Genomic DNA, 25596 nt, shown 5'->3' on the forward strand with positions numbered 1-25596 from the left:
AAGCAGAAGCATATCATACAAAGCAGCTTAAACTTCCTGGTTTCAGACTAATAATTTTAGAAATAGTTGTATATTTGTGTGTGTGTGTTCTTTTCTAAAAGAAAAGTCAGTGGTGAATAAAACAGATTAAGAATAAACAAAAGATAAAGGTCAAATTGGGATGATCAAAACTTAATCAGATGAGATATTTGCAAACCCTTTACCTGCGCCTGCCATCTTTCTTCCTCTTTTCACACCAAACAACAATCAAAACAGGAAGTCTCCAGTTTCCTCTGAACCAGGAAACTAGTTACCACATTCAGAATAAGCCAAAATTCACAGTTCAAAATTGTGTTAAGATTCTGAGACTAAACATTTATCCTACTTATGTTGATATAGTTTTTTGTGTGGATTTCTTGTGAACTGGATATCATTTTTTCTGGATTAGCATGAGGACTGGAAAAAGAGGGTATTCTCACAGGCCACATTCATGTGTAGTCAAGTTCAGTGTAATACTGACACCTGTTTTGGAAATACACTGACAGACTGGAAGGAAAAGAGAGGTGACAGGTGAAGACAAATGCAATTGGAATAGTAACATGTACAGTTTAGTGCCAATCTTGGTGTTCTAGATCTTTCACATTTCTAATTTTGGAACCTATTTCAAGATCTCAGGGCGGTTCACAATACAAAATTACAATATAAAAAATACATAATAATACATAATAAAAATAAGAACAGAAACAAACCAATAATACCCACTTCCACAGCACATTTTAAAGGGCCCCAGACATAACATGCACACATATATGTACACCAAACACAGCAAGCGGTTTAGAAAACACATATTACCCAAACCTGTGCCTTGAATCTGCAGTCAACACAGGGCAACAGTCTCTTCTGACTAGTTGTGTGTTTGGCAAGGTTTTCCAAACACTTGGTAGGCAAATCTTCCTTTCCCCAGCCTTTAGTCACAGAGGGAAATGCTGGTAATCTTTAGTTTGGAGGCACCAGGAAAAATGAAGCTGAATACATTCTTCTCTACAGTTCAAAACTGTGAGCAGGCTTTTGATACTTTGGGGAACATGAACCATGATTAAAATCTTCAAGTCTCCTCTGCACATACCATTCTGAGGTTATCTAATAAGCAGTCATCCCACGAGGCTGGCAAAAACTGGTAAATTTGATGTTGCTGCAAACCTAGAAGGCTGGTGTAAATAACAAGAAAACACTCAGCTACCACCCCGCCAGGCTGAATGGTTGAGACAAATGTTCTGGGTTATGGAAGTGGAAAGTGTAGTTAAGAGAGAAAAAGACAGACTTCTACAGCATCTGGTACCTGCTTCTTAACTGCTATTAGATAGATATGGTTCTTAAACAGATCTGACATTATTACTTTACAGATTCTCTGCAGATGTTCTCTATAATGGGTGTCTTATATCCCAAATAATTTTAGCCTGTTGAAATATTGCCTAAGTTTCTGGTTAATTCTATATAATATGAATCAGAAAAGATAGAAAATGTGTTCTTCTGAATCCTGTATACTTCTGTGTTCTTGATAGAAAAAGCATTAATATCAGATGGGGGGTCATGCACACCTCTTTTGTTATTGTAAAAACAGGTGTTAAAAAGTTCACAACAGGTAACAGAGCAAATAGCATCAGGTGACTGGAAAAAAACCAAACCAAGCCAAGCATTAGGGAAATAAACCAATAGGTGAGAGAGAAGAGTACAGAATGTCATAATTTACCATAAAGCCATCTGCCTCAAACCATTTAGTAGGGGTATTTCCAATTAAAATAGGATTAAAATCCACTTTATTTAGTTAATGGACTAATTGATTTTCCAGATTAATACTCAAAGAATTAAAATTGTTAGAGTTAAGCACAAAGCATTTGAATTTAAATAGCATAATTAAATATTTTGATCCTGAAGTGGGAAATGAAACAATTCTGAATATGTACAACCAGCAGCAGTGAGAAGAAATGTCAAGAGGGAGGATGTCTGTGTTGCTCATCTATTAGTTGCACTGCTCAGATGTTAAATAGCCTATCTATACCAGTCCTCGCTGTAAACCAGTAACTAACATGTACATGTTACTCATGGGTAAGGAATAATGTGAAAAGTTGAGGTTCAGTAGAGTCTTGCAACAGTTTGAACAAAATAGCTATTATTATTATTATTATTATTATTATTATTATTATTATTATTATTTCAATTTATATCCCACTCTTCCTCCCAGAGGAGCTCAGGGTGGCAAATATTTCGCAGATCTTCTACCTTAGTTAATGGTTTACTCCTTCTTACATTGCATTTCAATTATTACATTTCTTTGCTGTACCTGAACCGAGTTCCTTGTAGTCTCTTGGGTTTGGCATCATGTTCTGCATTTGACCCCCTTCTGTGAATTTGTATTGGCAAGGTTTATGTTAGTAAAACATTTTAATTACATTCCTACTGTCGCTTCACTGGTATTGAAACTTAATAAACTGTAACTAGGTCACCTAATGGGGGTATACGTTTGTTCTCATAACATTGATCTTAAGTAGGATCTGGTGTGCGGATCTAACAAAAAATGTTAAAACCCGTCCAGAAATTGCAAAGAGGTAGCCTAGTGCGCAAAAACTGTGTGAAAGGCTCATTAAGTGAGTGTTAAGGGACAAAAAAGGGCAAAAATGTAGGTGAAAAACTGTTATCAGGTAGATATTTTTAAATAGTCCAAATCTAATTAGCTGAATTCAATAAAATAGCTATCAACAAGCTTCTGCTGAAGTTAATAACATCCTTCCATAGCCTTCTCCTCTCAGGCTAAAGAGCAGTAGTCATTAAATAATCATGGTATTGTCAGATGGGGAAGGGATAGAATTTTAAAAATCCCATAATATGAGGAACATTGCCCATTTGCGCACTATAAAGGCAGAGGTACATCTGATTCCAGTGTAATTAGGTCTCGACCCCAGAATCTGACTCATACTGTTCATTGGCCAAGGTCCCCCACTCCTCCATATGGGTTGTCTGGAAAGGATAGCATTTTTGAATATAGATTGACTCCAAGTACAGGAGACAGGACTGCTGTGTCAAAAGGCATCATCCTAGGAAGGGTTGGACTCATTTTCTGCTATTGCGTAAACGACTGTGTAAAGACTGTAGTGACACTTTCCACAGCCCCACCTTCCTTGAATTCTGACTGAATTACTTTGAATGCAAAGACTCATTTAACTGATTATTTTTATAGTATGGCAACTTTAGCAAAACTCAGTGGTAGAGCACATGCTTTGAATGCAAATGGTCCCAGATTCAATCTCTGGCACCTCCAGGTAGCATTGGGGAAGAATCCTGCCTGAAATCCTGGCCAGTCACTGCCAGTCAGTGTAGACAATGCTGAATTTGATGAACTAGTGGTCTAACTTGGTATTATGGTAGCTTCCTGTGCATTGGGAACTTGTAAATATTTTGTCTAAGTTATATGGATAGTTCTCCAAGTTAGCTTTCTATGTCCATTAGGTCCACTGACTCTGTTGTGGCAAACTATGGCAAATATGATAGAGCTAACCCACACAATGTGAAAATTTTGCACGTTGTTGTTGAGACATGAGAGGTGACAATAGATAAGCAGTTTTACATAAAATATTTCTAGCACTAGAAAAGCTTAGTTGTTGGATTCATTTTCAGCAGATGGTGGGTTTTCACAATTGAAAGAAAAGAACAGGCATCTGTAGAAGTCGTACTACCATGAAAATTCCAAAGTCCTTTTAAAAGTATGGGAGAAATGTTTAATATTTCCTATTCCAAAAGTCCATCTTCTACTAGTAATTATGTCAGAATGTGGACAGTTTGGGAGGATGCCATTTAAAAAAATATAATATTCAATGTAGTAGGTGGTTCATATTAAAAGCCCAACAGCAATGGCTAGTCGCATGAGATATCCAGGGTCATATCAGGACCTGACCTCTGTTGGCTTTATTTTGCAAATTTTAAGAACTGATGTTTTACCCTGTCAGTCAGTGTCACTTTCTTCAAGAAGGAAAAGGGGGAATAGTAATATATGCTACTGCCATTCATTTTCCTTACAAAAATATATTGTAGCTTATTTTTTCAGAATTTTAGCAGTTTGGTTTGATGTTTTTAGACTGAATCTTTGACTTGTTTCAAACATTCAACCTGTAGGTAATTAGGTAAAAGTATGTGCTATTATTATTCTTTATTTGCAGAATGAAATTTGAGCTTATATGTCAATGTTTGTTGGAATGAGCCCAAGGTATAGGAGAGGCGCACACTGCAGCAAGGGGAGGGAGGGATGCACTTTTTGCTTATTTCTTCCACCATTCCTTTTGCCACATCCCACCCTATTCCAGTGGTTTCTCCAACTCTCCATACCAGCTTTCCAGGTGGCAGTAAAGGGAAGGAGGAATCAGCAGAAATAGCTCCCCCCTGCCCCACTTTTCAGATGAGAGCCTCCGACATGGGAAATTCTGTCCACCAGAACTTTGGATTCAACTTATAGCGGTGCTGTCAACGTTTCCCTTTTTTTAAGGGAAATCCCCTTATTCCGAATAGGATTCCTCGCAAGAAAAGGGAAAAGTTGACAGCTATGACTTATAGTGCAGAAATACTTCCCAAGTTAGAAGAAAGATAACATAAGCAGGGTGAGGAGATTTGATTGTTGAAATTCTGTGCATATAAAACAAACAGCTGGATTATACAAATAGTGTGGTTTTACAATACCATTTGAGAGTGTTTTAAAATGGGGATACTGTTACACACCACCTCAATCTCTGAGCAGTGTGGCAGTGTGAGATTCCAGGGGTTCCACCTGTTTACCCAGGACTCATGTTTCCTTTTGGAAATGAAGCACAGTGGAGACTGTTGTGTCTTTTAGATATAGGGTTTATTTACACATATACACAACCAGATCCTATGTTGGAGGGGTTCACAGCATCAGTACCTCAAAAGGGCCTTGCTTCTCTCATAACCACAGCCTTGAATTCCAGCAGAAATCAAACATTTTCTCCCCTTCCTAGGTTACATAGCAGCCAACTCTGCTCTTCAACCCAGGCTTAATCCTTATAACCATCTAAGCACTGGAGGAGGGGTTCATCTGTTGTAGCTTTAAGAACTATGATCTTTCCACATACAGCTGAATTTAGATGGAGGGATTCCAGATCTTCTATCATGGTCATCTCAATAGGGGTTTGTTCCCCGCAGCACTGGAGGCATCTTGCCTTCAGCAAGCCAGCCCAGATTGTTCTGCCCCTTTTCTCAGCTATTCCAAGCCTCTTGCTAAACGCCCCAATCCCTTCCTATGATAGCTTGCACAGTTACCCCGACAACCTTCCAAATCCCCTGTCTCTCTTCACTCCTCAGGGCAGGGGGCAAGGACAGTTCTCTTGCATTGTCAGTGGCCCTCAATGGCCCAGTGTTGCTTCTTAATGGCCCTAGCTGGGCCAGGTCATTTTCTTTGCATAGGCTAGCCCAGAAATTCCTCTGCAGCTGGTATTTTCCCTTCATATCCCAAATAATCAAAATCTTACCATTTATTCATTTCTAGGATTTTGAGGGTCCCTTCCTCAAATCTACAACAATATAAGAATAAACTGCTGGGTCTCTTCCTGTACAAAATGCTAAGAGAAATATAAGCATCAAAATAATTTAGTGATTTCCAAACCTTTTATATAAAGAAGTCTAAACTAATTACTTCTCAACCTGACAGCAGCTTAAGAACACAACACCACCAAAATTTACCTGTTTTGCTTGCAAGTACAGATTACATTTTTTTCTTCTTGATAATTATGTGCCAAAAATAGCATAGGAGTAACAAAATGTTAGCAGAAAGCATTTTGTTTAATTTATCCAGGGACGCGCTGTATAGATATACCACCCAATTGCAATCATGTTATTTGGTTTAATCCTATTTTACTGAAGTAGAAGGAGCTCATATGATGTGCACAATATGAAAAACAGTATTGTTATTTCAGCCCTGAATGGGAACCAAGATCACTTGGTGTCCTGCCATTTGCTTTAATTGCATAATAGGCAGATGAGAAATTATGGTGGTGAATGCTTCCCTCCGTGAGGGAGCCTTCCCAGACCCGCTGAAAGAGGCGGTTATCAAACCACTTCTTAAAAAAACATCTTTAGATGCGGCCACGATGGTCAACTATCGCCCAGTCTCAAATCTTCCATTCTTGGGCAAGGTGATTGAGTGAGTGGTTGCTGAACAACTCCTGGCATGCCTGGAAGAAGCGGACCATTTGGATCCCTTCCAGTCGGGATTCAGGCCTCATCACGGGACTGAAACTGCCTTGGTCGCACTGGTTGATGATCTCCGGCGGGCTAGGGACAAAGGTGAGAGCTGTTTCCTAGTTCTGCTGGATCTCTCAGCGGCATTTGATACCATCGACCATAACATCGTTCTGGACCGTCTTGAGGGGCTGGGAGCTGGGGGCACTGTCATACAGTGGTTCCGCTCCTTCCTCCTGGGCCGTGTTCAGAAAGTGATGGTGGGGGATGAGTGTTCAGACCCCTGGGCTCTCACTTGTGGGGTGCCTCAGGGTTCTGTCCTCTCCCCCATGCTTTTCAACATCTACATGCAGCCGCTGGGAGAGATCATCAGGGGGTTTGGGCTGGGTGTTCATCAGTATGCGGATGATACCCAGCTCTACCTCTCTTTCAAATCAGAACCAGTGAAGGTGGTGACGGTCCTGTGTGAGTGTCTGGAGGCGGTTGGAGGATGGATGGCGGCTAACAGATTGAGATTGAATCCTGACAAGACAGAAGTACTGTTTCTGGGGGACAGGAGGCGGGCAGGTGTGGAGGATTCACTAGTCCTGAATGGGGTAACTGTGCCCCTGAAGGACCAGGTGCGCAGCCTGGGAGTCATTTTGGACTCACAGCTGTCCATGGAGGCACAGGTTAAATCCGTGTCCAGGGCAGCTGTGTACCAGCTCCATCTGGTACGCAGGCTGAGACCCTATCTGCCTGCGGACTGCCTCGCCAGAGTGGTGCATGCTCTGGTTATCTCCCGCTTGGACTACTGCAATGCACTCTACGTGGGGCTACCTTTGAAGGTGACCCGGAAACTACAACTAATCCAGAACACAGCAGCCAGACTGGTGACAGGGAGCGGCCGCCGAGACCATATAACACCGGTCTTGAAAGACCTACATTGGCTACCAGTATGTTTCCGAGCACAATTCAAAGTGTTGGTGCTGACCTTTAAAGCCCTAAACGGCCTCGGTCCAGTATACCTGAAGGAGTGTCTCCACCCCCATCGTTCTACCCGGACACTGAGGTCCAGCACTGAGGGCCTTCTGGCGGTTCCCTCACTGCGAGAAGCCAAGTTACAGGGAACCAGGCAGGGGGCCTTCTCGGTAGTGGCGCCCTCCCTGTGGAATGCCCTCCCACCAGATGTCAAAGAGAACAACAACTGCCAGACTTTTAGAAGACATCTGAAGGCAGCCCTGTTTAGGGATGCTTTTAATGTTTGATGTATCATAGTATTTTAATATTCTTTTGGAAGCCGCCCAGAGTGGCTGGGGAGGCCCAGCCAGATGGGCGGGGTATAAATAATAAATTATTATTATTATTATTATTATTATTATTATTATGTCCAAGTACGAGTAGAACTTCCAACATAGACTTCAGTAGCTTTAAAGAAACTCTTTATGCTATATATTATGACACCTGGTTACACTGCACTGATTTGCAATACAGTACATACGGAATGTAAAAGGCAGTGGTAAAGCAGGTAAAAGAATAAAATGAAAAATATTTAAAGTTATTTTTAAATAATTTAATTTTTTTTGCTCCTAGAGCATTTAACAGGTTAGTTCATGGGTAGGCAAACTAAGGCCCAGGGGCTGGATCCGGCCCAATCACCTTCTAAATCCAGCCCACGGATGGTCCGGGAATCAGCGTGTTTTTACATGAGGAGAATGTGTCCTTTTATTTAAAATGCATCTCTGGGTTATTTGTGGGGCCTTCCTGGTGTTTTTACATGAGTAGAATACATGCTTTTATTTAAAATGCATCTCCGGGTTATTTGTGGGGCATAGGAATTCGTTCTTTTTTTTTTTCTTCCAAAATATAGTCCGGCCCCCCACAAGGTCTGAGGGACAGTGGACCAGCCCCCTGCTGAAAACGTTTGCTGACCCCTGGATCTGATTCTCTTACATTGTCCTATTTGAAGTGTGTTGCATTTACCTGTCTCAGGAGACAATGGAGGAGCGTACCTTCAGGGGTGAAGTAAAACCCTTGGAGAGTTACAGTCCCTGCTGTGGCTGTAGAGACTGATACAGGAGAGACAGGTTTCATTGCAGATAGGGCAAAAAAGGCATTTGGTTTTGCTGCTACAGGTGCACCATGGTGTTTCTTCTGTCTGTGCTCCTCCCAATAGTAATAAGATAAGGATTTGTGGTACAGCCTTTATCCATGAAAATTAACGAGAGATTTGACACTGCCTTTAAAGGCATGTGGATTGCACCCCCTAGGCTATGTGTATACACATACAGCAGGATAAAGGAAGAGATACAGTGAAGTACTTCATACCTATAAGAGCAGCGAGTTATGCACTTCAGGAAAATCCACATTGAAAGCCCTCCCAGATTTGTGCAGGTTCCCCTAGCACAACACCTATACTTTCCTACCATAGTACCCCAGTTTAGATATAGAAACTGCTGTACTGACAAGAAATTCTTATACAGCTGCCACATGTGCATTGAGTAATTCCATACACTTTTTAAATTGGCAAATAAACAGGGCAATATAATGTAATGAAGAGATTATGTAGATTATGCTGGACACATCTGGAGCAAAGCTATCAATATCAATGATAGGCAGAATCAGGCCAATTTCATATTCTAGTCAGCAAAAACAACTTCAAACTGCTGATTATTCTGAAGCTCCTCTCTTTTTTATACTTTAAATGCAGTTGTTAAATTTTCATTTTCTGTCAATGCTGAGATACATTTTCCCTGAATTATGCAAATTCTGAATCTCTGTGCTTTAACAAAGAAAATATTTATCTCCAACTTCCAAACTATAATAGAACAAGGTTACTGAATGTTATGGGCTATATTTTGTGCAGTGTGAGAGACCATTATAAGACAGAAAGACAATACTCAAGGGAGCAGATAATGCAATCTAGTTTAACATAAATCTGGCATAGACTTGTATTCCTTTGAGTTCGCTATTTTGCTGGTCACAAGCCAAATACAGTCCACCAGTCATGAATGAAGGGTCATTTTTTCTATTTGCAGTGGACTAAAAAACAGGCATAGTCAAAATCCTTGAAGGATGTAATATAAGGCTAGTAGATTGGGGAGGGGGGGTTGGGGGTGTCATAGGTTATACACATAAAAAGGTAAAGGTACCCCTGCCCGTACGGGCCAGTCTTGACAGACTCTGGGGTTGTGCGCCCATCTCACTTAAGAGGCCAGGGGCCAGCGCTGTCCGGAGACACTTCCGGGTCACGTGGCCAGCGTGACATCGCTGCTCTGGCCAGAGCCAGAGCCAGAGCCGCACACGGAAACGCCGTTTACCTTCCTGCTGGTAAGCGGTCCCTATTTATCTACTCGCACCCGGAGGTGCTTTCGAACTGCTAGGTTGGCAGGCGCTGGGACCGAGCAGCGGGAGCGCACCCCGCCGCAGGGATTCGAACCGCCGACCTTTCGCATAAGCTCTTAAAAAAAGACCCCACCTGCCAGTCACCTGACATAACTATGAAATCAGCTGATTGTGCACTTTGAAGCCTCAGTTTTGGGGACTTTTAAGCACAGCACAAGGTATTTGAGCCCTTTTGCAAACAGAACCATACTACTTTTTAAATTTCCAGAAATCAGAGGTTCAAAGAGGAGGGTGGGATTGTTTATGAAAGAACTTTAAACAGCCCTGCACAGCTGTTGGAACATCTGGTTTTCAGAGGTCCAGTGCTTTTTCTCTTTCTAAAGTGAATAGGGTGGTGGTGATAGTGTTGCTTTGTGATTGCTGGTGGAAGATGAGATTGGATTACTGGGCTCTAAGCCCTCTTCATTGGGAACTGTGCACATGGAGTCATTTCCCCACAGGACTAGGACTACAGGACCTAACATCCCTAGTCTGAAAACAGCACTTTGCACATGAGGCCTGCTAAGGATAAGAGACTTGTTGATGGGAGTAATCGTTTGCAGGGCATCATTTTCCCACTGAGCAAAGATGCTCTCTGCCTTCCTGCCTCCCATAAAGGATGTTTCTGGGGAGCAATTTGGGCAGAGGCCAGTGGCTTATTGGACTGGAGAGAGAAGAAGATGCAACCAGGGCTATGTTAGCTTTGAGCCTGTTACCAAGCATTTGTTCAGAGGTGCTTTCAGAGGAAGATTTTTCCTCAGAACCATAGCAGGGTGAGAGAGGGTTAAATCCCCATCCATATCTGCTGAGACCCTGATAACTGTCAGGGAAGCATGTAATAATGCATTTTTTTAAAAAAGCTTGCACATTAAATGCAAAGTTGCATTTAACTTCACGGCTAGTTGGCCCTCATTTTTCTTCTCAGCATATAAAGCGCTCTAGGTCAAACTTATTTTTATTAGTCAAGCTAGTGCTGTCTTACCCAATTACTAGATGACCTCTCTAGAAATAACTTCCACATTTTTTCAAGGACTAGGGGAACAGACACAGATCACAACCAGAAAAGGATCTGTGAACTTTCTAGTCCTTGGCACTCGTGTTGCTGCTGTAACACTGGGATATTTACATTTCTCTGTAGTATTGTATCATGTTTTTTCCAGGATGATATTCTGGACTGAATCATCATCTGTCCTAGCTTTTCTAGTTAGCCTTTGGTACTTACATTTTAATTTCTCTTGGGTACAGCTCAATGGTTGTGTGACTTTATGAAGAAGTTTGTTCTGTCATTGAAACCTGTGTGCTGTCTATTCTGTAATTGTTTCATTCCATGGGGAAGACTGCTCTACTCTGCCATATCAGGTGTGTCCAGACAAACCTTTTATACTGCTTTCTCTATGGTTTATCCATACATTTGTATCATAATCATTTTAAATGGGGTATATGCATGACATCCTTCTTTTTTTGCAATAACCACATGCTTTTTTTCCTTAATCTATTTTTCCATTAAAGTAAGAAAAATCTTACTTAAAAAAAAAGATTCAGAACAGCAGTGCAAAAAAACTTTTTGGTGTGAATGTTTTTAGCACTTTTTGTGCTTCTACCCTTCAGGTTTAGGTGGGTTTGGTTTTAACATGGACAGTGATGTTCTTGTGCTATCCACTAACTGTACTTCCTGCCTTCCAGTTGCTCTCACTTTGTTCGCACCTGAGCCATTTTATTTGGTCCACCATTACTGCCTGACAAGCGTTTACTTCCATTTGTACCAATACTGGTTCTGAAAAGAACTCCAAGGGTCTCCAGTGGGAACAAGTTTCTTGTTTAAAATTATTGTTTTAAAAAATGAATTGGACATTAATTGAGAAATCTGTTATCTCTTTATCTCCTTTGCCATCCTGATTCCCTCCAGATGTTTTGGACAGATGGGAGTTGTAGCCCAAAACATCTGGAAAGCAGCAGATGGGCAAATGTTTCCTTAGAGCCTGAGTGAAGGGCTAAGTCATAGTTCAAAAACAAAACAAAACCACAGCAGCATGGTCTCCTTTGGGACAGACTGACCTAATGAATGGTGCTGCATCATGATCTACTGCCATCCCCCCCCACTCTCCCACCCTGGAATGCCCCTGGGAATCATGATTGCTTACACACTCTCATCCATCCAAAAACTGCTTCGAACACTGGTTTAACGGTTTCACAACCTCCCTGGGAATAAGGAGCTGGAAAAGAAAGGTAGAGCTGAGTGTGATCTACATACTGATAACACTTCAGCCCTAATCTCCAGATGACTCCCCACCTACCCAGCAGTTTCATCTGGATGTTGAAAAGCATGAGACAAGACAGTACCATATGCCAGTCTGGTGCCCAGATGTCATGCATTACAATTCCCATCAGCCCTAGCCAGTCCCAAGGAAACAGTGCTACCTCTGAGAACAGGAATTCTGCAGAAATTGCCTCCTGAACCCAACCCAGACACCTGCTCTAGAAGGGACCTATAGTTCATTATACTCAAAGCCACAGAGACGTCCAGTGTAACCAATCCAGTTGCACTCCCCAAATTCCTTGGCATTAGTCATCCACCAGGATGACTAAGGTTCTGTCTTGAAAAAGCAACACATAAAGCTGAAGTGAGCATAACATGAGGAAAACAAATTATATCTGAGCCTTTGAGAAGAACAAGTACAGGAAAGAAAAAATATCAGACCCACAGGGGTTAGCGCAAGTGGGGAAGTAGAGAAGATCATGGAACTGAGAAATTATCTACTTTTATCAAAATGTAGCAACATTTCATTTCATTTCCACCAGTAATCTGCTTACCTTTAATACCCAAAGTACTCGTTAAGAGGAAATATTAAACTGGAAGAGACCAGTGCCGGCCCTTGCACTCATTTCCATACAAGCCAAATTACCAGGCAATTAACTCCCTTGCTACATTTTTCCTTATTAGAGATGTTTTTATTGCTAAATGGAATACATTTACTAAAGTAAATAATCCTTTGGGAATCTTACTTGTAGCTGTTTTGTTTAATTCTTGCATTTTAGATTTATTTAAACATCAATGTAGGAAAAAGTTGGTTGACTGAAGGAAATGAAGCTGAAGCTGTTGAAGAGAGTATATAGGTTTTATTTGCCCCTCTGCATCTTTGGGTGCCTGTTACTGTGAGTGACCATTATTCCTCTCCCATTTTGTTCACTATTTATCCTTTTTTCATGGCAAGCAAGAGTCTGAAAGGGTTGCATTTTTGCAGCAATCACATTGCACATAGTCCAGCCAAACACATTTGAGTTCCTGTGGTTTCATAAGGAGTGAAGCAAGTGCTTAATAACCATGGCTACTTGCAATTTTGTGCACTTGCAAAAGTGAAAGCCTTGGTTGAAGAACCTGGGTACTGCTACCCCTCGATTGCTCTGCATTCATAGAAATTTGCTACTTTAGGATCCTCCACCACCATTTCCCCCGCATGTTACAACCTCTGTAATGCAGCTTCTACACTATATGTTGTTTGCTGTAGGGACTGAAGGAAGTAAAGGATCTTATTTGTATGAAGTCATTTCTATGAAGTCAGAGATGTGGGGTTGGTAAGTTTAGACACTAGGCAGTAGGCGTCCCCTCTCCTTTAGTGTACTTGTCCTGCTTGTCTTATATTCTGGTCTTCCGAATCTCTGTACTTCCCTTCCTTTTTCCCTAGCAAGTATGATGTTGTTGTTGATGATGATACCCCACCCACCTGGCTGGATTTCCCCAGCCACTCCGGGTGGCTCCCAACAGAGGACTAAAAATAGATTAAAACTTCAAACATTAAAAACTTCGCTAAACAGATGCATCTTTCCTCTTGTGGGTTCATTTGAGATCATAGAATTGTAGAGTTGGAAGGGACCCTAAGGACCATCTAGTCCAACCCCCTGCAATGCAGAAATATACATCTCCCCAAACCTGCAACCTTGGCATTATCAGTGTTGATGAGGTAGGAAGCTACTTTCTGCAAATACTTCAATAAGGGATAAATATTGCCCTGGGGGAGAAGTGCCTTTGACACTCCCCTCCCCCATGGTCAGCTTTCCAGGGATACCTTTTTATGGTGCCTGGTGCAGGTGTGATGTTGGGGGCCCTGCTGCTGCCCTCCAAAAGGGCCCATCCATGTGTATTCAAAGCTGGTGACTGCATGTGGGAATTATTGCATGTACAGACTCCTCTCTCCTGCAGCTGCCCTGGGATTCAGCACAATCCAGGCTTGCCTTTTCTGAGATAACCAACAAGGCTTCTTTTTACTGTTGGTTCAAAACATTTTCAGGTGGTGGCTTTCACAGTGCCAGTTCTTCACTAGGGAGTACCAGGACCAATAACTAGAAACACTTGAGGGACATTCTGAAACAGCAAGAAAAATCCCCCAGTGATTTCACTGCATACTGTAAGTGGGTTGAAAGAGAATCTAGGCTTAGATTAAAGAAGCAATGCAAAACATAAACCAAGAAGTTCAGTATTGGAGGAGCATGCTCTAATGCTTAATGGCTATTACACTCTTCCTAGCGACACACAACTTGACATTCCATAACTTTTAGCAATATCAAAAAACAGCACAGGAAAACAGGGATGAAAAAAGGGAGAAGACCTGTTCTTTATGTTTTAAGTAGTCTTAATATTCAGTATGGCAAGTACAAGAGAAAATGCAACTTTGGACACACCACTTACTGTTGGTATTCTTCAGCAGATATTTGCTGAACAAATAGAATATTTCAGATGAAAGATGAATTAAACAAGGATTGAAATTAAAGCAGAGATTAATGAAATGCAAAAAGGGATCAGAAATAACATAGAGGTGTAGATGACTAAGTACTGACAGGACTGAGAGATGAAACTATGGCAAAACTTAAAGGAACAACTGGTGAAATGAAAGAACCTGCTATAAAAGTGAATGGAGAAATGAAGCAACTAAATGATAAAGCTGAGATTTTGGAAAACAAAAATGAAGTTATAAATGCAGAGATTGAGAGAGATCTGGATAATCTGACATAGATGGAATTGAGAGAGGAAGAGTTCTACCTATGACATGACATGATCCCAGGCTATAAAGCTATTAAATCTCTGTCATTCTTTTTGGAAAAAGAGTGGAAGAAACACCAATGAAAATGTCAATATTAGTTAAGGCTGGAAAAACATGGCAAATGCAACAGGAAGTAGAAACTGGAATATACAGAGCTGGGTGTGGACCAATAATAAGAAAGGGATTGTGGAGTATGATCTTAAGATATGATCACAGCAGAGCGACTCTTATATGCTCAAAGAGGGAAATGTTTACCATTATTTAGTATGATGGCAGGGTTGCTTGCTGAAATTGTTGCAGATAAAGCTGAAACTATTGCTGACATTTATCTATATTATTAATTGGGATCCCCTTTTGGACTTATTGTGTGAAATGGAAAGTGAACATATTTGAGTGGGGAAAATAGGGGAAATGCTGGTTTGTAGAAAGTAGAATAGTTTAATGTTATCATAGAGCAAATGTTTGGAATAATTCTTTGTATGTACCGGTAACTGACAGCCAGAGAATTGGGATCCCTTTCTCTTTTCTTTTCATTTCACTCCCCTTTTCTTTCTTTGTCTCTTTTCATTTCTTTTCTTTTTCTCCTTTTTTCCTCCCCTTTTTTTTGTTCTATACATGCGCACCACATCTTTACTTTTTCTGCTTTTACTTTTCTATAGACTTGGTGTTTTTTTAAATCTTGCTGTATCATAAAAAGCTTTACTTAATATATATATATATATATGAAAAGAATGGGAAGAGCACGCAGCACCAATCACAAGGTGTTTTCCCCATCCCTGGATCCCAGAAAGGGACTAGCAATTTAGACCCAACCTTTTTGTTTTAACAACGTGTGAGCTACCACAGTAGAAATGCACCTCCTCCGTGCAGGTGTGTGTTGTGTGTGTGTGTGTAGGAGTGCTTAAATGTTACTGAAGGAAACCGTGGTGGTGGGATGGGACACACAGAAGCAGAGACTGCCTCGCTTTGGCAACACAACATCAGAATTGCCCCTTGATTCGTGTAGCCAGCAGCTACGCGCGTCAGTCTCCCCGCCTGGTTACAGGTGCGGCGCAGTTCGCTTTTAAATGGCTACTGCGTTACTCCTGGCCCTTTGAATCCACTCTACTACTGAATTGTGTCTGGCTTCTTCCGCGAGCCTGTGTGGCGGTGGATGCTCTGCGCGTCACGCTCCGCGCCGGAGTGGTGGCATTTGCCTCAGCTGTGTAGGTGCCCTGAGGGTGATCCTCTCTCCCCAAGGCTGCAGCGCGGAGGCGCGTGAGGGCCTCTCTCCCTCCCTCCCTCCCTCCCTCCCTCTGCGTCTCCCTGCCTCAGCAGGGTGTAATCAGCATTTTCATGAACCTCCCTTAGCTCCTCAAGCCGAAGGAGCGGGGAGAGTCCGGCCCTGGCGGGATAGTGTCAGGTAGACCTCTGGCGGCTGAGGCGAGGGCGGCGAAGCGACAGTCGCTGCAGCGGGGAGGGTCGCTTTGGGTGGCGGTATGTGGGCGCCCGTCGAGCAGCCCGGCAGCCACTTCCCTCTCCGTGTGCAGGCGGGAGCGGAGGAGACACACGGTGAATATCCATAGTAACAGGGGATGCGGGGCGGGGGGGGCGGGGAGGCGCAGCGGTAGATCGGCAATCTGCCCGGCCGGAACCAGCGCGGCGTACGGCCCGGACCTCTCCGCTGCGCACGGGAGAGCCCGGTGAGTGACGACGAGCGGCCGCGGCCCTCCTTTGGCGGGACGAAATAATGAGGTGGGGTGCGCGGGGAGCCGAGCTGCGGCGGCCGCTTTTCCACCCCGGCACGAGCACGCGGCCGGGAGCGCGGGAAAAGGGGGAGAGGCGGCGGCGGCGGCGGCGGCACCGGCGGGGGATGGGAGGCGGGGGGCGCGCGCTCCCCTCCCTCGCTCCCTCTCGCCCTCTGTCCCTCCCTCGCTCGGCGGTGCCGGCGGCTGGATGGATGGGGGGGGGGGAGGCAGGCAGGCAAGGGAGGGAAGCGCTCAGCTGCGCTGCGCTCGGCTCGGTTCCGCTGCGGCGTCCCTGCCTCGTTCGCCACACGGCGGGGAAGGAAGATGCACAAAGGAGAGGGATAAACGCTGCAGAATATAAATATCCCCGGCTTGGCTCGCAGCCCCCGCCTGCCCGCCGCCGCCGCCGCGTTCGCTTCGCCTCGCCACCGTCGCGGCCGCCGCTTAGCTGCGCCTAGGTGAGACCGACCGCCCGGCCGGGGAACTGATGAGTAAGCGAGTGGCGGTGTGAGGGGTTGGCTCGGGAGGAGGAGGGTCCGGGCTCAGCCAAGGACGGTCCCTGCCTCGGGCAGCCGAGGGGGGCTCCCACTCTTAGGCTGCAGGTTGGACGAAGGGGTGAGGAGGTGCCGAGCGAGAAGGCGCCTTCGTCGCTGGGGTCCGTCTGGCCGCCCCTGCCTCGCTTCGCTCTTCAGGCTCTGCGCTGTGCCACAGTGGAGTGGATATCACCTCAGAAGGGCAGCTTTCCTCCGTCCCTCATTCCCCCCCTCCCAAAAACAAGCAGTCTTTAGGAATGTCGCCGGTGCCTAAAAATAGCCTTTTTAAACGGAAAGGAAAAAAATTGCAGAGAGACAAAGAGCGAGAGATGTGCCTCGCCTGCCATGTAGTTCTAAGGAGCGCCTGATGGAAGTGGTCCTGTCGTGTGGCGGGCGGCGAGTTTTTCCTCGCCTCTGAGTGCTGCTGGGGGAGGGGGACCGGGAACGCTTCATCTCCAGTGCGCTCACTCCATGTATTTTTAAGCAGTGATTAAAAGTGGGCATGTACTTTCCAGCGATACACCCTGGAGAGCAATAACGCAGCGTGCGAAGCCTGCAACTGCTTTTTTTTTGTTTTGTTTGGAGGTTGTGTCAGCGTTTACATTGCACAGGGGGGCTTGATAACATTCGCTGTGGTCTCAAACTTGTCAAGGAGTGGAGGGCGATGGGGTCTCGGGTTTGCGGAGAGGCTCTTTTCGTCCTCTCTGTTCAGATATTCTCAAAGAAAGGGGCTTGATGTCTCTTCTCAGGTTTGGCACACCTGCTGATTGAAAGCATCCTTTCATCCATAACATAAAAAAATGACATTTTAAATGCCATCCATTAAATATCTTTTATTTTGGCCCGCCTTTTGAATGAACTGGACACAGGGGAGATGGAAACAACGTGCAAACCTTTATTCCAGCCATATCTGACTGGAATGCTACCATGTGACAACATACTTACACAGGTAGCATTCTCTTAGGCCTTAAAAACAATTGCTTGACAGTGGTGCAGTTTCATTTATTTCAATGAGATTCTGTTAGGGTAAGTAGTTATTGAGCTGGTTGGCTACTCAGTATCTTACAACTGCATGACTGTAGGTGTATACGTACATATATATTTCCTAGGGGGAAATGTACGTCATCATCTGTGAAGTGTGCAGCAGTTGTTATTTTATTGCAAGCTGTACTCTCAACAAATACTCATGCTGCGCTTCAGACATGCTTTTCTCACACAAAAGTCTGTAACGTAGTGGGAGTAATACAATGAACAAAACAGTCTTAGATGTTTTATACAAACCTAACTGTAGACCACATAACTCTGAGAGCTTTAGCATTTAGGTTTTTTTGTGTATTTACACCTGAATGCTGAAACAAATTGCCACCTTTGCCCATGTCTGGGGAAGTGGGTGATTTTAGAAAGCTGGTGATAATGTGTTTCAGTTTGCATGAAGTCATGATATATCTAGTAGCAATGTGGACAGTATCTAAACCTTTTAAACCTTAATATTTAGCTTTGGCAACATAATACTAAATTGATGCCATTGTTCCTTGGAAAGATTTTCTACTATTATTTGCCAAGAAGCCATTAATCAACCTTGAAGTTATCCCTTGGACACAGTGGGCAACACCTATTTTGGATCTATGATTATAATCCTTATTGGCCTAATCTGCATTATCAGGTGTGCTGAGGGAACGAGACTTTGTCACAAGAGTAGTTCTTTGGTTTTTCTGTTGATTTCTATATGTCCAAGGGTTTTTAAAGAGCAAAAAGGCTTTTCTTTTCAGAGCAGCAGATCTTGATCCTGCAATGTTTAATTATCTCCATGTAGTAAAACTCCATTCTAATGGCAACATAAAGATTTTAATGAAGCTATAAAATGGAGACTTAGTTATTTTAGTGAATGCTATTTGGTGCAGCTTGTCAGGGAGAAGTTTAGCTCTCTCTCCCCTTTGATACATGTAAATACACACAGGCTGTGATCTTGCAGACCAGTGTTTTAACTGTTCACATGTGAGCATTTTTTATTAAGCTCATTATTCAAACCTGTTGCGTGAATAAAGATAAGCTTTGCTAAGTTGTTGCTGAATGAGAGCCCTGAAGTAATTAATGCAAATGACATGTCTGACTCATTTTGATTGGTAAAAAGGAAGGGCATGTACTTTTGCTATTTAAATAGGCCAGTTTAGTCACAAGAGGAGTTTTTAAATGAACTGTTATATTAGTTCATGCATTATATATTCATTAGGGTTCAGAAGGTATATAAGAGAAACACTTTAAAAAATCAGTTATAATTTCATCTCCCCAACTTTTTTTTTTAAAAAAAACACCAAGATAAAATGAAGTGGTAGATAAGGGGTTGCAGTCTGACTATTAAAACAACCAGGGCAAGAGAGGAAGTCTAATATCTAGAATACTTTATCAGCATAATATCCTCAGAAATGGATGTGATTTTTACTAGTAGAGATTGCTGAACTTTGTAAAGTTGCAGCTCACAAATTGCACCTTCAACAAGCCCATTCGCTGTGCTTACATTGGCATAAAACTAGGCTCTGGAATACGTAGAATCATTGAGTCAGTGAGATATTTTTTTTTAAGCAGTAACATCACAACTATTAACAGTAAAGTTTTAAACCTTGAAACTGAGGACTCTCAGAAAATAAAATAAGATGTTAGCAGATTTAAACATCATAAGACATTTCTGGCAGACTAAATGAGAAACCGATTTTATGAAAAGTATTGTACAGGCAACATGGAAATGGAAAAAGTCCACCCTGCATATGAACTTTGAAGATATTTTGTACAAATTGTTAAAACCGAAAAGGAGTCAAATGCGTATGCAAGTGAAAGACAAATGCTGGTGATGCAATTTTAGCAGATCTCATAGGTTTTGTATCTTTTGGACCTACCTCTAGATCAAGAAGTATCATAAATGAAATTTTAGGTTATGACTTACCAGTTTACCCATTGTTTATCCTATTAAAGCTACTCTCAGAGGCAGTATGCTTCGGAATGCCAGTTGCTAGAAATCACAAGCAAGTAGAGTGCTATTTATTGCACTCTGGTCCTGCATTTGGGCTTCCCATGGGCATCTTGGCTGCTGTGAGAACTGGATTCTGGACTAAATGGGCCATTGGCCTGATTCAGCAAGTCTAAAGTAATTCTTAATCACAGTTATCCAAAGCTTTGGGGTTATTATTTAAAAATCTCAGTCCCCTAAAAAGCCATTGTCTGGACATGTCTCATAGGAACAGCAGATACTTTTTGAGATGGTCCTTAAGATATGAGTGTCCCAGACTGCACATGGGTTGAAAGGTTAAAGTCAGCACCTTGAATTATGCCCAGAATCTCACGGGTGCAATATATGTCCATATTCCAGAAACAAAAAAATGAATGGACAGCTGCCTTGTGAATCACTAAAGCTTCCAAGTCATCTTCAGTGGAAGTCCAGTTTAGACCAATCTTGGGAGTTACAGACACTGGCATAATATATTGAAATGTATCAATTAATGTTTTGCAATGTTTTTGGTGTTGCTATTACGATTATATAGTGCTATATCTGAGGTTGTAAGTCACCATGGATAGATACTGTACATTGTATGATGCCTAATAAATTTTTTCAATAAATAAATAGCCAGTAGGATGTATTGGGAGAGGTAGAATAAAAATTACAAGTGGCGCAGAATGGAAAGGTGGTAATACCAATCTCAGAGCTGAAGCTATAGGAATTCTCAGCATTTCATGGTTAGTGCTGAATCTGAGTTTGTTTATAGCTAACTGTAATTTAAATCAGCCTGAAGACACCAACCACCTTCTGCTTCTTCCCAGTAAACACTGTCCACTTGGCTTTTCATTTTATTTATTTTTTGACAAAGTTCCTCACTGAAGACTCCTGAGTATCAGTTATGGGATAAGTGGGGCAGGTCATTTTATGGAACAGTAACTAGTTAAAGAATAGTCATCAGAGAATAGGAACAGTTCTGCAATGGAGGAATGTGAAAAGTGAGTCCCCTGAAGATTAGTATTAGGACCTATGCTTTTTAGCTTGTTCTTAAATGACCTAAGTTAGGGATGGTCAGCAAGCTGACTAAATTCATTCAGGAGGTTAAAACCAACCAACCAACCCAAAGGGTTGTGAGTAGTTTCAAAAGGATCTCTCCAAACCAGGTGAATGGGCAGTAAGATTACAGTTCAATGCACTTGTGATACAATAAAAGCAAACATAATATAATGCATAGGGGGAATCATTATTTCACATGTGCAGTAATGAGATCTGAACTGGTGATAACTGGCCAGGGGTGAGACCTTGGGGCCATAGTGGATAGCTTAATGAAGATGTTGACTCAATGTGCAGCAGCAATGATGTCGCATCCTAGGAATGAATCAAGAATGCGTCTGAAAATTAAACTGCCAATATCATAATGCCACTATACAAACCTATGGTGGAACCATATTTGGAATAGTCATCGTATTGTGTATATTTGTGGTCATCTCACCCGAAAAAGTGTATTGTGGAGCTGGAAAATTCAGAAAATTGGAAAGAAAATGATCAAGGCATTGGAGTAATTCCCCTATGGGGAAAGGATTCAAACATTTGCGGCCTTTTAGTTCAGAAAAATTGTTTAGTAAGAGAGGACATGTTAGAGGTGTATAAGTGGTGTGAGGAAGTGGATGGAAGGGAGTTTTTCTCCCTTTCTCATAATAGTGATGCTGCATATTGGAAGATTCCGGAAGGACAAAAGGAGGAACTTGTTCACATAGCATATACAGTAGTTAAATTATGGAATTCATGGAATTCACTCCCAGAAGATGTAGAGGTCGCCACCAATCTGGATGGATCAGGTCATTTCCAAATGATTAGACAAATTCATGGATTAGAAAAATTCATGGAAGATAAGGCTATCAAAACCATTGGTCATAATGGCTGTATCTCCAGTCCCCAAAGTCTCTGATTATCAGGCCCTAATGGCGAGGCACCTGGAAAAGGACCCCCAATGCATATCTTAAATTTCAGGCAGATCCCTTACTTAAAATATTTCTATTCCATCTTTCACAACTGCTTGTGGCAGCTCAGTCAGAACATCTCTTCAAAGTAATTTAAAATAATATAACAAAATTAAGACTTAAATTCTAAACAGTAAAACCTACAACTTCTAACCAAAGGCTTTCTTGAACTGTTGGGACTTGCAACCAAGCAGGCTGAACCAAGAGGGCTTGCCCTCTATGCTCCACAAATATCCTGAAAGGTGAAACAGTTCATACAGAGACAGAAGCTTTCTAAAATATTTCAGTCTGGGGCCATGAAGGGTTTACAGGTAAGAACATACACCTTAAATAGGGTCTGGAAGCTCATTGGCAGCAAGTGCAGTTGACACAATGTGCTTCATTTGCCAGTTCCCACCAGTAGGCAGCCTTTGGGATTCTGCACTAGCTGTAGATTCTAAACTATTGTCAAGGGCAGCTCTTCACACAGAATACTACAGTAGTCACTCCTTGAAATTTCAAAGACATGGGTAACTGGCATGGATAACTTTTATAAGGCCTGGCTTTTAGCAAAGAGACACAGCTGAAGAATCAGATAAATGTATTTAAACAACACTCCATACTGCTGCTTATTCAACAGCAGCGGTGGGTTTTGAAGGAAATGTAAATGGTTGAGCTGCTCCAGTAGAGCAACAAATATACCACCGATAGCAGACTGCATAGTCCTGAAGCACTTGGCCCTTCACCAAGCATAATTTCATGTCATCTTGATTCAGTTTTAGTTTGTAAACCCATATCCACCTTCCAGACATTGAATCAGTTTAACAACAGCTCCTGTTTGCTTACTTAATGTACAAAGCTAGGTAACAACAACAACAACAACCACAACAACAACAACAACGTATAATCAACCCCAAAGTAGCTTATTACATAGCTACATATTAAATAACATTATTAGCTACATATTAAATGACAGCAATTAGGGCCATCCCTGTCATAAGGAAGTGCAAGGCATCTTTGGCTACTTAAGGTATCATTATATTTTTCCATAGATAAGCCTTAGTACTATTAGATTTTGCACCTCAGGCCCCAAAATGCCTTGGGGAAAACTTGTCTTTGTATTTTTAGAAAGGGAGAGAAGAACTAGGTCAATGTTAGTGAAATGGTTACAAGTGATTTTGCACTTCCTTGTTGCTGTAATTCAGGCTGCAAATGCACCCGGGAACTTGTTGGCATCTGATTTCTCCACTGTGTTAACATATTCAGCTCAGAAAGTAAAAGTGAAATAATAATATGAATTTTGCGGAATTCTATATAATAATGCCATATGAACGTCCTTGACCACAGCTCACAGTATAGGTATACTTGACCCATTCTCCTACCATGTATGTTTAGTTATATGGATTCTGTATTGCAGTAATGAAGACAGAAAGCACTGTGACAGAGCCATCTACTGGGCTTGGGCAGGAAGGGGGCAGCAGGTCCATTGCCACCTAGGCATGCCCTGCTAGTGGTAGTTGGTGTTTTCTTCCTCTTCCTTTTTCACCATGTCAGCTTCAGGCTGGCAATGGTTAAGGGACCTGAGAATCAGGTCCTTTGTGTAATATTTAAGGTTTTGGATCTAGTCGATCCAAAACAGCTGGTGTTCTGCTCTCAAAACCCCCTGTTGTGGGACTTTCTACCTGTTACTGTGGGTAGGAGAACTGTAAACTCCCCTGCCCACTCTACCATTTCATCAACATGAGGGCTTAGGATTGCAGTTACTGTTAATGAATTAAGACCATTAAGGCTGCAAAGCTGAAGACACTTACTAGGGAATAAGCCCCACTGAGCTCAAATAATCTTATAAGAAAACACAATTAGGATTACTCTGTAAAATGATAGGACAGTTTTGAGTTCTAATTCGTTTTAAAAATCAGTGACATTAATAATTAATGATAAAACAGTTATAACAGACATATTGTTTATCTGATATGAACTGAACTCTTGGTCCTTTGATTAGCTATTTCGTATTTAATTTTATTTCAGTTATATTTGATTTGGTATTTTGTTAGTTTGGTTTCTGGAAATATGAACAGAATTAATCAAGATTGGTCCTTGAGCATTCATCATATTCATGTTCCCATTTGAGAAGTGTATGCCCTTGGACTGTGAGCTATTAGCCCTTTAGAAAATGCCTGCAGGGTCTGTATGTACATTTAACTAACTGCTTCTGCTTTCTCAAATATTGCTATAGGAAACTAAAAAGGCTGCTTGGGTATTTCTGTATGATTTCCCTATTTACTTCCTAGGCAATGGATGCTTACTAATTTTCTACAATAAGAACATAAGAATAGCCGGCTGAATCAGGGCAATGGCCCATCTAGTCCAGCATCCTGTTCCCAAAATGCTCGACCAGATTCCTGTGGGAAACCTGTAAGCAGGGCTCGAGCACAAGAGCACTCCCTACTCCTGTGGTTGCCAGTAATTGTATTAAGAAGCATTGTTGCTTCCAACTGTGGAGCCATGACTAGTAGCCATTGATAGCCTTATCCTCCATGTTGCCCCATCCTCTTTTAAAGCCATCCAAATTGGTGCCCATCACTGCCTCCTGTGGGAGCAAGTTCCATAGTTTAACTAGGTGCTGCATGACAAAGTAGCTTCTTTTATCTGTCTTGAGTCTTCCAACATTCAGCTAATAATGATAATAACTTGAACCCCACCCATCTGACTGGGTTGCCCCAGCCACTTTGGACGGCATCATTGGATGCCCATGAGTTCTAGCATCACGAGAGAGGGAGAAAACCTTTTTTAAAATTCATTTTCTCCATGCCATGCATAATTTTACAAACGTTTGTCATGCCACCACTTACTCGCCTTTTCTCGAAACTAAAAAGTCCCAAATTGGCTGCTATTTACTATACCAGTTGCCTACCCCCTTGGAGAGCTTTGTGGGAGAATATTAAATGTACATTGGGTGAGCTGAATTTTTATTTATTTGGAATATGTACCACTTTTTAGCAAAGACTTCTCAAAGTATTTTACATAATAAAATTGGGCAGCAAGTTAAGTCTCAAACTTTCTTAGGCAGATAGGGTCAACAGCTCTTAGTTCTTGGAAGTCTTGGTGATAATGACTGGGGGAATCATACTGGCATTTTCTGGTGATCTAGTTGTTGTTGGCACCTCTGGGGGTGAAAACCCGCTGGAGAATCACAGCGCCTGCTGTGGCTGCAGAGACAGGTAACTTGTAACTGCTGCCTCCCATTTTGTTTTTGCTGCATTGTTATTGTTGTTTAGTCGTTTAGCCGTGTCTGACTCTTCGTGGCCCCATGGACCAGAGCACGCCAGGCACTCCTGTCTTCCACTGCCTCCTGCAGTTTGGTCAAACTCATGCTGGTAGCTTCGAGAACACTGTCCAACCATCTCGTCCTCTTGTCGTCCCCTTCTCCTTGTGCCCTCCATCTTTCCCAGCATCAGGGTCTTTTCCAGGGAGTCTTCTCTTCTCATGAGGTGGCCAAAGTATTAGAGCCTCAGCTTCAGGATCTGTCCTTCCAGTGAGCACTCAGGGCTGATTTCCTTCAGAATGGATAGGTTTGATCTTTTTGCAGTCCACGGGACTCTCAAGAGTCTCCTCCAGCACCAGAATTCAAAAGCATCAATTCTTCGGCGATTAGCCTTCTTTATGGTCCAGCTCTCACTTCCATTCATCACTACTGGGAAAACCATAGCCTTAACTATACGTACCTTTGTCAGCAGGTAATGTCTCTTTTTT

At 42.3% G+C, this 25596-nt stretch overlaps 1 protein-coding gene across 16 annotated transcripts in view; it reads left to right on the top strand.

The window, feature by feature from the left end:
- ANKS1B (ankyrin repeat and sterile alpha motif domain containing 1B) overlaps positions 1-25596 on the top strand; it is a 349603-nt gene that overhangs the window by 258959 nt on the left and 65048 nt on the right. Inside the window, exon 1 of one of the 16 annotated variants that reach the window (XM_079991877.1) lies at positions 16028-16169. The exons of 12 other annotated variants lie outside the window; for them this stretch is intronic. The gene's annotated coding sequence lies outside the window, so the exon portion shown is untranslated. Of the gene's footprint in view, positions 1-16027; positions 16170-16213; positions 16301-16502; positions 16837-25596 lie in introns of those variants that run through there. 3 more of the 16 variants (XM_079991890.1, XM_079991879.1, XM_079991878.1) reach the window with 3 other exon arrangements.

This window comes from Podarcis cretensis (assembly GCF_951804945.1).
Source record: "Podarcis cretensis genome assembly, chromosome: 10".
In the NCBI taxonomy this organism is placed as follows: Eukaryota; Metazoa; Chordata; class Lepidosauria; order Squamata; family Lacertidae; genus Podarcis; species Podarcis cretensis.